Source organism: Chironomus tepperi, unplaced genomic scaffold (genome assembly GCF_022539635.2).
Source record: "Chironomus tepperi strain 1889 unplaced genomic scaffold, CSIRO-AGI_Ctep_v1 contig_85, whole genome shotgun sequence".
NCBI lineage: Eukaryota > Metazoa > Arthropoda > Insecta > Diptera > Chironomidae > Chironomus > Chironomus tepperi.
The window spans coordinates 1,234,031-1,240,059 of NW_027226207.1; positions in this window are offsets into that span (position 1 = coordinate 1,234,031).

Below are 6,029 nucleotides of genomic sequence, written 5' to 3' on the forward strand. Positions count from 1 at the left end.
TTACAAATTTCGGTTGCCAACAAAACCAAACGAAAGGAAATTGAAAAGTTATTTCACAAAAAAATTCAATAAAATATTTTCTAATTTCACAAAAACCCAAAATTGGAGGAAATAGATAAAATTCGAGTAAATTGGAAGTATTGGTCTAAAATTGAGGAAATTTGTTGTCATATAAAATATTCGAGTAGCAACAACAGAGAGGCTTGTGTGAAGTTAACCACAGAATTTCAGCTACAATGATCAGGCGATTGCGTGGTATGGAAGCTCAGTCTTCAAAGTCTACAGACCCTAAAAATGATGTATCCACAGAAATTGTCCTTCAAGTATGGGAACTCAGTTTTTAACCCTAACTGGCAAAAAAACCACTTTGAAGTACCGTAGTGGTCTTTCTATACCATGAAAGCATGCTCTTTACCTGCTAGGGTAAAGTCTGCCTGCCTCCGCCGACAATTCAGCCGATTATTGTTGCTAACTTCACACAGGTAACAGAAAGGGTAAGATAATCAATAAAAGCTTACATTCACACATATATCGACTAACCTTTAGCTCAATTGTATCCAATTTCTGTGCCAAAAACCAGATCTTGTGACGAAAGAGAAAAGTTATGAATACAGACAGGATAACAATAATAATCGATGCAATATTAACAAGAAAGTTGCCAATACTAGCAATTTTTGAATCATCTGAATCCATATCATTGCTATATGCCAACGAGTAATAGCAAATAAAAGCTCCAATTCCAATTGTTGTTAGCATGTATAGCACGTCTTGCAATCTCGTTACTGACTTGCCATTCTCAACTGAGAAGAATGTGATTCCCAAAATTTTCAGTAGTTTAACATTTTTCAAAACATCTGTTATCAAATAAGATTGAGACATGTTTATGCTATCGGCGCCAGTACTCGACTAATTCTCTATTCATATTTTAACCTAATATTGTCAATAAATATCATCTCTGTTGAATAATTTAGTGAATTATTTTTGGGTGAAATATTATCCACACATTCATGTGATGTCGTGCTGATAAAAATCTTAATTGCGATTAATTGAAACCATCTATCGTGCCTGAAAAATCAAATTAAGAGACTCTTTATATTTAAATAATAGACATGCCACGTATTTTTTTAAATATATTTTTTGTTCTTGCTCTTTTTTTCATTTAATTTATTTATTAAAGCCTTTTTTTGGGGGATATTACATTATAATTAAATTATATATTTATTACTTGTTTGTGTATGTTCTTTCTGTCTGCATTGAATGACTGTTGCTATTTATTTTCTCATATTTCAATAAATAAATTTTCTAGGTAATTAATTAATAGTATGGGAGATATTGTGTGTTTTTTTGCTGCCATGCTTACAACAAATAATACTCAGGGATCAATAGAGCGATTGATTGAAACTGTTAAGCAATTTTGTCGATGACATTAAGCGTTAATTTGATATTTTTTGTTTTTTTTTTTTGTTTGGTGACCATTGATCCTTGTCAAATCAAAAATGCTATTTTAAACGGATTTTGCATGACATGAGCGTTATTCATGTTGCTGGATGAGATTTTGAGAAACTTGTGGTGTGAATTTTAATGCCATTTGGATTCTGTATTGTTCAATTAACGCTTTGGTACTTGATTTTTTTATTGGGGATTCATTCATATTTATGATTTATTTCGGGTCACGAAGTTGGTGTTGATACTACAAGGACATTGCACTCAACAAGCACGAGGGTGCCTAAAGAGCTCTTGGAGAGAAGCTGTTGTTAGGACAAAGGATAGCCAACTAAGAGAGGCCATGGATTACAGATTATCTGTTTGGCCAGCGAAGTAAGTAAGCAAATCAAGGAATAAGTCAAAGACATTGTCAAAGATACTCTAGAATTTGACAGTTGTCCATTTGTAGGTATTGATGAATAAATGACAGAAAAAGTGGGAATCTGAATAATATATGCCGAAATTTGACTCTAATTTTACGTCCTACGATTTTTGGTAGCATGCTCCTGCTACAAAGCTATCAATTGTTATTCGACTGTAATGCAAAGTTCTATACACTGACTGCATCCCTCTTGTTACTGCACTCCCTATAAAATTCGAGTTGACTTCAAGCTCTGTGCCCTATACTTCACAGTAGAGTAAGGACAAAATCATTTATGAATGAATCCCCTAGAAATTTATTACCAATTATTTGTCAGCAAATTGCGTTAAACAAATGAAACACTGTCTAAATAACTGTTTTTTGCTCACTATAGTCTGTCATTTGCTACAAAAAAAAACTTTATAAACAAAAATTTTTAATTTATTTTTCAGCAGAATTTGTTTCTCTCTAAATGTTTTATTTATAGATTTCATATCTACCTATTCATGAATTATTTTTTATGCATTTTTTTTGTTTTGAATGAGAGGTTGAGGATGGTGGGGGGTGAGGATGAATGCTATTTTATTATCTCTCAAAAAATTTCAAATTAAAATTTTTTTTCAATACTTCTTTTTGTATATAAATTAATTCAACAACTATAGATATAGTTTAAGATTCTCAAAATAACTTGTTTCTCTCTCTTATTAAATTGAAATAATTTTCATTTCTTCGACGCTTTAGTTCCTTTTTTTCAATTTCAATTTCAATGAAATGGGTGGAAAATGCTCATGAAATTTTCATGTATTTTTAAAAATAAAAGGAATAAACTCCTAGTAAATGCATTTTAAAAAGCATACATATGCATGAAGTAGCGAATACTGCTGATGTTGAAAAACTAGAATTTCTCATACTTTTTTTTTTGTTCATTCACATTTTTTATGGCTTTTTTTTCAGGTTACATTTATTAAAAGATATACATTTTTTAAGAGTGGGGTTTAAAAGGGGTTAAAACCTTTTTGATGTCATTTTCATGATCGTCATGATAAATTTCAATCCTGCAGATTTAATACGAAATCTATGTTATTTTTGGTAAGAAGCCTGTTGTCAGCACAAAAAGAGAGAATTTAAATCACACTGCATACAGATTCCTTAAATATGTCAAAACGGTATTGATCAATATGTATACATACTCTCATTTTTGTATTTATTTGCTTAAAAAGTGCAATATGTTGAAATTGTTGACACTAGATTTTGATGACAATACAGTTTCCTAACTCAATTTATTCAAAAGCACACTTTACTATGCATTCGAATGACTTAGACAAATATTATAGCCAGGATGAATCGAACTTTAGTGGAAATTAATTGAATTGATGACTATTTTGAGTTAGCATTAGACATAGACTTTTTGGTACACCCTAATATACTATGCTATACCTTTAATCAATTGCTATTAAGGAACCACTCCAACTACATTACTCTCATAAAATTTGAATCCAAACATTTGAACTGAGCTCGACTTTCCGGGAAAATCGACTTCAAATAAGCACATAAAATGCACTGATAAACCCGAATGCATAGCAAAGTCATGAACTATAGCAAGTTGACATTCCACTCCATTAGAACTATCGCATTTATTAACATAACAAACAATGGAAATGACAAAAGTTTTAAGATGCACAATCCATAAATGTTTACCCATAAAATCAGGTCAAGAATGCAACTAATACTCAAAGTTTAACCCCTTTTATGCTTTATTATCTTTTATTGTTAATTTGCAAAGTTATCTAAGGGTTGCTTCTTATGTATATGTATGTATATACCCACGCATTCATTCAACTTTATTTTCTCTTTTTCATCCTCCATTGTATCATTCATGTAGCTTGAATCTTAACACAACAAAAAGTAATTACGTGAATTACTTTATGAAAGATTCCTTCTCAAATTTGCACACACTTCACTACTCAAGTGAAAATAAGAGATTTTTTTTTTTTTGCAATTAAATGAGTGAAAAGAAAGAAAACAGTAAAAGCTTTCTAATCATCGAGTTTTCTTCTTTCCTCTTGACTTACTTACAAATATTTTTTCATTAAGTATCTCATTGCCGTAGTGTTTCGCTGTTATTTTAATTATTTTATTACCATTTTTTACAATCTTTTGTTTTCTTATTTTTTCTTCGTTCCTTAGCGCATTCCTTATGGCATTTTTAAGAATTTTCATTTGTAATTTTAAATGATTATATCCAGGAAGAACTTAATGGTGGCATTCTTAGGTGGAGAATAGGAGATTTCCAAATGGAGTCAAAATCATGAACAGACAAGCAGCATGCTCTAGTATGCTAACAAGAATACTAGTATGCGCTCTAAGGGTGTTCAAACGGAGGTAATAAGTGAACGGCCTCCATGCTCAGTAGTCCTGAGGTTCATTTAGGTGAGCATTATCATTATCAGTTGTGGAATGGACTTCGGATTCCGCTTGGCTTTCAAATAGTTACCAATCGGAAATTAAGACGGAGTTGATGTAAAATCTTTGATGTATGAATGTCATTTTTGCTTCAATATTAGGTTCACTGATTACGTTCAAGGGGGTGGGGGTTAAGTCTGTTTTAATCAACGGAAATTCAGAGAACTCCATTGCTCAATTAACGTAGCTGATTTCAGGAAGTTGCCATCTCTCCTTGTCTTAAGCATGTCTTGCAAAATCTTAATTAAACAGATTTTCCTAATTTTCTTGACATTAAAGGTCTTCTATGCTATAAATAGAAACTCCCTATGAAGCAAGAAAACAGCAGTTTTTGACTTAAACAGCTAAACATTCTCGAGAACATTCAAACAAAATTAAAGCAATCCATTAGCTACTCTTAATTTCTCTAGAGAGATGCTAGAACTCCTTTTCATAACGATTTTAAAAAACAAAGCTGTCTTTTGAGTATTACCTAGAAATATTTCTATGTTTAGTCTTGCAGCGGTAAGACTCAGGAGATTCATTTTATATCAATGACTATCGCAATTGCTGAATACTCATAGATATGCGCTTAAGGAACTAGAACAAGAAGTTGACTAGAATTTTAAAATTAAGTAGTTAGTCGACTTCGAGTCCTGTATTTTTCTGTACACATGTATCATTTATACCTTATCAGCTTCAACACGTCAAGTAAATTTTTTACTAATTTATTAAAAAGCTTTTATGCAAATTAGCACAAAATATAATTAAAACTATTTACAGAAGTAAAATTGTAAAGAAAAATAAAAGTTTTTGGATGGCAAAAAGCTGCCTTCGCATAAAAAGCATCATCAGATAGGAAATGGGAAAAGGCTTGAGATGAAGATGAATCTATAGATGGGAATTGATGAAAGATAAATAACTTCTGTACACATTATTATATCATTTTAATGAAAAACTAAGAGAAAAAAATTCCTCAAAAGCATTTTTTGTAAGCAAAAAAAAATTTAAATTTCATTTCAAATATTTTTTTTTGTTAAACTTATCTCAGGCGCTTCATCATTTTTATCTCAATTTCAATTTCATTGGAATAAAATGTTATTATATATCTTTTATAATACATTTAGAAATTCATTTTTTTTTCTCATTTGTTTGCCATTAATATTCTTTATGTTATTCTCATAAGTAGAAATAATATTATTTTCTCTCAATAATAATAATATATATTTTTTAATCTTTATGTTCTTCCTTAGTCATTCTCTTTTTCCTTTTTTATTTTTTGTGTATGAATCAAGACAAAGAAGATTATTTGGAACGATGAAATATGTGTTCATTTTTCTCATTTTTCGTATCATGAAAATTTATTGCAACATCACTCGATTTATTTTCACTATTTTTCTCGCTTCTTCTGTTCCTTGAAAACTATAATTTTGCATTATTTGGTGAAATTATAATGCGCATTAAGTTCTTAGTTGTGGTGTCTTTACCATCCCGAATATCACAACACTTTTAATTGATAAAAAATCTAGCAACAAATTACTCTGAATTGACACAGGATTCGGCTTGAGGCCGGCACCATGCCACAGTCATGGTAGCCTGTTACCGGATCTCGAAATGATTAACCCGGCCACCAGCATACTCATAGGGAAGAAAAAGGTTTTGAGATTCAATTTGTTAAGGCGTAATAAATCCAAAATTACACCTATTGATGCCACAACCCCCTCCTTAACCCCTTTTCCCA